The following is a 9,398-nucleotide window of genomic DNA, read 5'->3' on the forward strand; positions in this document are numbered from 1 at the left end:
ATGGATCTAGAAAAATGTTCTGTCACTGATCTCTCCAGGGGATTCACAAATGGTTTTCTAAATTGTGCAAACCTTGGGGGTTAAATAAATAATAAAAAAAAAAATTTAAAAAAATGAAAATGAAAATAAAATGCTTAATAAAAATTAAATATTTTGTTTACCTGCATGTCGTGTGACCATTAACTTGACATCAGAGAACCATCAGTATGTGCATTTGTTGTTAAATTATTGAAATATTACCTTACATTTATTTAGGGGGGTACTTAACATTAGTTAACTAGTTCATTTCAACATTTACTAATACATTATAAAAATCTTGTTAACATTAGTTAATGCACTGTGAACTAAGATGAGCAAACAATGAACAACTGTATTTTCATTAACTAATGTTAACGAAGATTAGTAAATACAGAACAAATGTTTTGCTCATGGTTAGCTCATGTTAGTTAAGACATTAACTAATGTTTAACTAATGAAACTTATTGTAAAGTGTTACCTAAATATTTTCGGTCAAAATGGATCCACAGAATGATGAAGTTGACAACAACATCCTGCTTTGCCTTTATTGATTCGACAAATACATAAATCATGACATCTTCATAAATGTTCCCAAAGATGCTACAAAATGGGGCCCTTTGTCAGACGAGCAGCTGTCTTTGAAATGAATTAAGATGTTAATGAGTAGTTTTTTCCAGGTATTATTAATCTATGCAATCTCCGTAGAATCAATTGGGGTTGTAAAGGTATTTTGACAAAATGAACCCTCAGGACCTAATCACATATCTTTAAAAAAAACAAACATTAAAGATTGTTTATTCATGATTGTTCTTTGATCTTTCTGAAATATATCACTTAACCTTTCCAAATGAACATTTATCCATAATGTTTTCAATAGAAGAAATACATTTCTTTTCTTAGGAGAATATATTTATATCATCCATGTCCATAAGACCAAATGAACAAGACGTTTTCTGCCTTTGATCATTTTCATTACTTTTCCCCTAATGCCTTGGTTGAGGAAAAGAACTGAGAGGGCTTTTTAAGTGGTGCATGACATTCAGCAAAATAGCTTGGTGTGGAGGCCATCTATTTACTGTAGCAACAACATCAAAGCAGCATACGATCTACCTCAAGTGCTATCATTATTTTACCTCATTTTCTGTTTGAATGTGCATGTGGTACATTAAGTACACAATAAAACAGAGCTATTGGATGACTGTGACCTTCAGATGGATTTTCAACAAACTGAAAATGTCAAAACATGCTAAGTTATACCTATTAATGAAGATATCACATACTCATATTTAGGAAGTATAAATCAGTTGCACAATAGGTCAAATGCTTTATTGGTACCATGTAGCAGTGATGATATCAGATGGTAGTAACTATAAATGTAACCATATTTTAAAGGTGCAGTGTGTAAATTATAGGTTGCGAACTGCAGCCAATGGTGCTCACCCCTCCCTTTCGAAGAAAATAAAGAAGCTACGGTGGCCGTCTGGCCGACACAAGACAAAATGTCATCATCTGAGACAGCAGAGAGTAGTAGCCAGTCAAGCAATGAGGTTTCTTCTTAAATCTAACAAAAAACGGTCTCTGCTTCTAATAAACCAGACGACTACTACTACTATTACTTCTTTGTGCGCATTCAACGTAGTGACGATCCAATCTGCCTCTAAAAACACGAACGATTTAGAAGAACAACATAGTGACTAAACGCTCTCTGTAGAGCAGTTTGTCTATTTAGGGCTACTGTAGAAACATGTCAGCGCATAATGGTGATTTAACATGTAAGGGGACCCGCAGTGTATGTAGATAGAAATGGTTCATTTGGTTCATTCTACGGTTCATTTTGTAAGGTCATAATACACCACTGAAAACATAGTTATGTATATTATCTTGCATTTCTTTCAATAGATCATCCTAAATTTTACACATTACACCTTTAAGAATTTACATTGTACTCCAAGGGATTACCATGAAAATATTAAAGAAATATCATGATACTATGTAAAATATGGCAGGATCATTTGCTTTTTGCTATTTTTTATTGTAATCTTAGTCTGGATAACTTAAAAAATCCTTAAAACCTAAGAATGTGAGACTGTTAAACAAAGTACTTTCATCTTGTGTTACATAAAATCAACTTTTGTAGGCAAAAATATCTGAAGAAAATGATCATGAACAAGTCAGTCTAGAAGATGTTTTACCTCTTTTTCTCCTCTTTCAAAGGGAGAGCACCTCTGCAACTTTGAGACTTCATTTTTGTGATTTAAAAAAATAAAGATAAATCATACCAGAACTTTTCCACCTTTAATTTAACAATTATAACTATGCAATGCCACTTCAACTTTAATAATTATATACAATATGTGGCTGTGTTCAGAGTGAACTAATCATCAAGCTCATGTGAAATAGTATACATCTGTCTTTAACTGAATTGACTCTGATTAACACCAAATAATTATCAGCTTGTCTCAGCTTATTTTTCTGGCATCTTCTTGGTTGCACTCTATTATGAGAGCCATGGGCCACAAAGATCTTACGAAGCATCAACAGGATATCATTTTTGAAAAGTATCACTCAGCTGAGGGTTACAAAAAAAAAAAAAAAAAAAAAAAAAAAAAAAAATCCAAGGCATTAGATATATCATGGAATACAGTGAAGGCAGCCATCAACAAGTGGAAAAACGTATGGCACAACAGTGACAAGAACAGGGCATCCCTCCAAAATGGATGAGAATACAAAGAAAAAACTGGTCAGGGAGGCTGTCAAGAGACCTACAGCAACATTAAAAAAGTTGCTCTTTTTGGCAAGTACTGGTTGCTCCCTACATGTGACAACTATCTCCCATATTTTTCATCTGTCTGGGGTAAGGGGCAGATGCAAGTCTTTTCTGACTAAAAAAACATCAACTTGGAAGAACCATATATCCAGTCTCCCGTGTGAAAAAGCTGTGTTATAGTCTGATGAGACAGCAAAAGAACACCACACACAATGAAGCATGCTGGTGGTAGCATCATGCTTTGGGGCTGCTTTTCTTCAGCTGGAACTGTGGCTTTAGTGAATGTTGATTGAATCATGAATAGCTCCAAGTACCAGATGATTTTGGCACAGAACCTTCTGGTGTGTGCTAGAAGAGAACTTTTGCCTTTCAGAAATTATCCAAAACACACACCTACATCAAAGAAGGCTTCAGCAAAGAAAGATTTATGTTTTGGAATGGCTCAACTACAGCCCAGACCTGAATCCTATCGAACATTAGTGAGAACTTTGGTTTTCAATGGCATTGCCCTGGTTATAATTTTTTTAAATGTGCAAAAGTTCTGATATGATTTATCTTTGTTTCAGTGTTTACATCACAAAAAAAAAAGAAAAGAAAAAAAAGAAAAAAAGTCTGTTTTAACAAAGTTGTTTTTATTTATATCCACTGCAAGAAGGTTTTTGATGGCCTCATGCCTTAACTGTCAACTTTGATGCCCTTTAGTTTGAGTTGGTAACATTGTTGTAAAGACTGAAACTGTGTCAAAACTCTTTTTTCATTCTTTAGTCCAAAATGTTATTACAAATAACTCAAAAAAACAATCCATTCAACTTGTTTTCTCTAAAACAGGCAGAGTATGAAAAGACTCATGTGGACTGAACTTAAAATCCATGCTACTCAAAGTTCTTACTACAGAAGGATCTTGGATGAGTCCTGAATCCTGATACGCTGAGCCTTTTATGATCAATATAGCTGAAGTGAGCCTCATAGTGGATTTTTAAGGAAACAGACCAAGTCAATAAAACACATCAAAGTGCACTGTGGTCGTGTTCAGAATGTAATACTAGCTTACTATTTACTGAATACTGCACAGTATATACTGTAATATTTAGTAAATGAAAAAGTATGTGAAACTGAATGCATTATGCAACGGTTGTTCAAACAATAGTGTACTAGTTGTCATATGACATTCTTAGGCATGTTTAATTCAATGATTAGCATCCACATTGTTAAACCTGATAAGTTACGGAAACTCAAACCATTTGAGGAAACCGATTGCCTTAAACTGTTTAAGTTTTAAAACCAATAAGTATGAGTACTCTAAACTCATATACATTGTTAAATTCACTAATATTTTAGTGTTGGTTTAGTCAATCATTAGAGTAAATTCAACTTAAAAAATGTAAATTTATTCCACTCATTCAGTTTGAATTCAGGTAACAAATCTAACTACGTCTTAACAACTATATAGCTACTTAAATGGTTTGGGGAAACAGATTGCCTTAAATGGTTTAAGTTCATCAAACTCAAAGTAATAAAGTTACATAAGACTAACCAAAAAAAAAAAAAAACATTGGTACAAAGCAATGATGACAGAACAGGAGCACTGTAAAACTCAATAAGTTCAGAATACTCAAAACATTTGAGGAAACATATTACATCAAAACATTTAAGTTAGTAGAACTTAAAACTTTGTGGGGCCAAAAGCTGTGGAAGCGGAGCATGGTCAGTGTTGTGCACAGGTTTCTTTCATTAACCATCACGTCACCGGCATCCCTTCATTCCCACAGTTCTCAGGCTCGCCCAACTCATCATGCATTATGATGCATTATATAGACTGCAAGTGTTTAATAATGAAAATAGCGACGGCTCTTGTCTCCGTGAATATAGTAATAAACAATGGTAACTTTAACCACATTTAACAGTATATTAGCAACATGCTAACGAAACATTTAGAAAGACAATTTACAAATATCACTAAAAATATCATGTTATCATGGATCATGTCAGTTATTATTGCTCCATCTGCCATTTTTCGCTATTGTCCTTGCTTGCTTACCTAGTCTGATTATTCAGCTGTGCACATCCAGACATCCTGCCCTTGTGTAATGCCTTGAACATGGGCTGGTATATGCAAATATTGGGGGCGTACATATTAATGATCGTTATGTAACAGTCTGTGTTATGTTGAGATTCGCCTGTTCTTTGGAGGTCTTTTAAACAAATGACATTTACACAAGAAGGAGGAAACAATGGTGTTTGAGACTCACTGTATGTCATTTCCATGTACTGAACTCTTGTTATTCAACTGTGCCAAGGTAAATTCAATTTTAAATTCTATGGCACCTTTAATATGCAATGTTAAATACCACCATATTTAAGCTTTTCATGTCACAGCAACTACAGACCGCTCCTGTCAGCCAGCATGCTTTGATGGTTTCTTCATGCCAGTGTAATGAAATGTATATGAAAGCAGGAAAACCGCTAAATCTGATTAGTCACATAATGCACATGCAAGGATCACAAAAAAGAATGTGGGGTAAAGCGTCAGCCATCAACTGAAAGACTAATTAAATTTATATTAAATAAATAATCCCATTACACCCGTAATTGACATCAATAGCTTATTCAAAGTGAGCTATGTTATATGATTTCTAGGACTCTATTAATCCTGCTAATTTGATACAATAAAAAAAAAAAAAACTATTCAAACTGCATGTGCGATATGGAATGCAAGAATGATGTCTACATTAGACAAAATGACACTCAGTTGCACAATGAATGTGGACTGTAGACCAATGATATGTTTATTTTTTATTATTAAAACAAACTATAGCCACTTTTTATTAGGGGAGGAAGAAAAAAAATCAATTCTCAAATGCGTCGCCATTTTCTCTTCAACAATTCTGAATTGATTCTGCAAACTTAAGAATCAATTCTGAGCTGTTTTTCCCCCCTGCATATCCACAAAGGTACTTTTGTGTGCTAGAGACAGCCATATTCTGCATGATGCCAGTTACACACAAAACCATCAACAAGTATATAAACTCACATACTGTTTCATGGTTATGCAAAATACAAGATCTTCATTGCTCAGCTTCAAAGCATTCTCAGATACGGAAAGCATTTTTTTGTTAATTGTTTGTAATGTGCTTCTTTGTTTCCCTTTGCTTGATATGTTTTGAAGCTATATTTAGTTACTTAATAATTCTCAAAATTATGATTTATTTTTAATTTGTAATTCTTTTAAAAAGTAATCTAATTAAAAGCAATTTAATAAAAATGCATATCTTTTCGATGCTTGTCTTTAAATGGTCTTAATTTAAGGCTTTTCTGAGAAAATATTAACATATTAGATTGAGATATGAGATTATTTGCCAATAATCTGATTAATCAGTATATAATATAATTAATTCATTTTTAATTATAGTTTCTTAATCAATTGACAGCTCTAAAGATCTTCTGCTTATTTAGCATCTATAATTTTTTATTAATTTCAGAACCTTTATTTTAAACACATTCTTTCGGACTCACTGATTGTGTCTTCCATCATGTAATATTGATCAGACATCAATGAGTTTCTCTTCCATTGTTTGGATTTCTCATCACTGGTGACTAGATTTATTTTTTTTTTTTTTTAGGCCAGACCCACATAAACAGATGCACGAACACTGGAGAGGAGAGAATCATTATAAGGTCCCATAAGCATTTATTAAGTCTCTCGCATGGTAGAGGGAACAACAGCTCCTCTATCAGTGGCTAATGAGATTGGAGAGAATAAAGCGCAGGTTTTGCACGGGTCACTCAAAGGGGTTCGCTGCTGATTACATTTGCTTCCATGTGCTTGATATATTTATCAGCCTGGTGAAAAGGAAAAAGCATCTCTTGCAAACCTGCAGAGATTTAATCCAAAGTATAAATAAAACTGAGACTGCTGTGGGTCTTTAGTGCATTACCATTTCAATCACATCCAATTTTAGTTTTCATTTTCTTTGTAATGTTTTGGGTTGTACTGCACATCTACCTGTGTTTTGGCAAGACAAAGACAGAGATGCACTTCATCCACATCAAACAGATTAGCAAATTCAGGCTGACGCAGACAGGGTTTTGTATCATGCTGTTGCTGTGAACAGAGATCTTCCAGTACATTTGTTGTAATATTTCCAAAAAAGCAAGAGTGTTTTACATTGAATTGATAAATTATTATATTATAATAATTATTCATAAGCAGTTTTGTGTATCTGAGTATGCTTGTTTGTTGTAATATACAGATATCTGTCTGTTACACACATATCATTAATGTCATGTATTGGCTGTGTAGTTTAATTAAAAAATTATGTGTGACGCAGAATGAACAACATAAAATGAGATGATCATTAATGCAATCAAGGAACAGGTGAGAACTAATTAGTATCCATAGAAACTACAGAGACAACACGTGAAAACTATGAACTAGAAACTAAACAGAACATGACAAAGAAACAAAAGACATAATGGTGACACTTAAAGGGAAAGTTAATCAAAAAATGAAAATTCTGTCATAATTGTGTTCATGTTGTTCATCCTTCATGTTTTTTCATCTGCAAAGTACAACTACAAAAGATTTTTTGAAACCACATTGACTATTATTGCATTAACAAAAAAAAAAATTCAAATAATTTTCTGTGTGTTCCAAAAGAAAATACTTGAATATATTATGTTCTGTTATTAAATTTAATAGGTCAGAATTAGAGCTGTCACGATATTAAATTTTTCACACCACGGTTATTGTGGCCTCGATGTACCCCGAGTTCACACGCCGAATGTCCGACTTTGAATGGTGTTCCAGACATTATTTCCTAGAAGGAGGTGGGGAAAATCCAAAATCCATTCTGTCTGGAATTTAGCATAAGAGGCGGCCTCTAGAGGCGAAATAAAAAGCATCACTGAGGCCTCGTGGTGTTTGTTTTGACACGTGGCTGTGCACGGCAGAGAGCTGGACACTTCAGATGCGGACTTAAATCAAACAATGAAACGATATGTTATATAGTACATCACCGTAAGTATTTTCATATCATTATAACGAAATTAATTTGTTGAGATGCTACATTAGTGGAGAACAGCAATATGTTTGCCGTCGAGGCTGAGAGGATGCTAGCCTACCTCAAGCCATTTAAACAATGTGACAAAAATACACGCAAGTCCCACCCAAATGTTTAAGGATTGTTACCATCTATTTGCATTAGTTTATATCCAACTGGTCACTTTTATACATTCTTTATGCAGCGACGTTGCATATTTAAAATGCCCCTATTTTGCCTTTTTTAATGTTCTAATATTGTTTTGGGAGTCTCCTACAACAGGTTTACATGCATGCAAGGTCAAAAAAACACTTTTGTTTTCTCATAATATACATTTAATTACACTTGAGTTTTCAATGTTTTGTAAATGATTCCTTAGAAGCAGTTCATAGAATCAGTCTCTCTAAACCCCACCTTTCCGTGAGCCTACACTGCTCTAATTGGTCAGATGGCCCAATCCTTTGTGTTTGGTCTACTGCGCGCACCGCGTGCCCATTGCCATAACTAAATGACAGCTATCAATTCGCAAGACTTTGTATACAATGTATGGACAGAAAAGATTGATTTTACCGTATCAAGTCGATGAAATGTCTGAAGTAGTCGAACAACCAGAAACAATCACGACTGGAGTACGACATTTCTATATGGTGTCACCTTAGTTATTTATAAGACGTGATAACAGCGTCACTGTTATACTTTATGAGAGTGCACCTGTGGGAACTGTATCAGAATGCCAAGCGAAGCTGAAAACCTCTAACATAAGATAAACATTTAGGCCAGATGTGTACAGACTTTTTCTCGATGCGTAAGCTACCGGCTGCCAGCTCTCACCATGTTGCTACAGAAGCACAGCACCTAGGCCATATCTTGAGGCATCTGCTGAGATTCGTGTGTTCTTGTGTGGGTCATAATATCTGAGCACTGGCTCCTCTGTAATGATGCGCTTGAGATTTTGAAAGCACGTTTCCTGCTTGTGAGCCCACATCCACTCATTCTATTGTTCGAGGAGACATCTGAGTGGAGCAGAATGCGTTGACAGCTGGGGAATTAATTTGGCGAGGTACATGACCATTCCATGGAATCTTCTCACTTCCTCCTTATTTTGAGGCAATTCCATATTGACTATAGCTGAGGTTTTTTTTTTGGGTCTGGCCTGACACCTTCCTCAGACAAAACATCTCCAACAAAAGTTAGACTCTTGACTGCGAACTCACATTTCTCTCTGTTCAATTTCAGATTGGACTGTCTTGTAAGCTCTAGAACTTGCCTCAGTCGTGAGTAGTGTTCTTGACGGTTGGAACCCCACACAATTATATTGTCCATCATAGTCTCTACGCCTGGTAGGTGCTCAAAGATCATGTGGATTGTTTTGTGGTACACTTCTGGTGCTGACAGAATGCAATACGGGAGATGTAGAAAACGATATCAGCCTTCTGGGGTATTGAAGGTACACAGTTTTGAACTTGCCTCATCAAGTTTAATTTGCCAAAAACCGGATGACGCATCCAGCTTACTGAACCACTTCGCTCCAGCAAACTGAGACATGATCTCTTCTCTGGTTGGCAGTTTGAAGT

The sequence above is a fragment of the Megalobrama amblycephala genome, linkage group LG4 (genome assembly GCF_018812025.1).
Source record: "Megalobrama amblycephala isolate DHTTF-2021 linkage group LG4, ASM1881202v1, whole genome shotgun sequence".
In the NCBI taxonomy this organism is placed as follows: Eukaryota; Metazoa; Chordata; class Actinopteri; order Cypriniformes; family Xenocyprididae; genus Megalobrama; species Megalobrama amblycephala.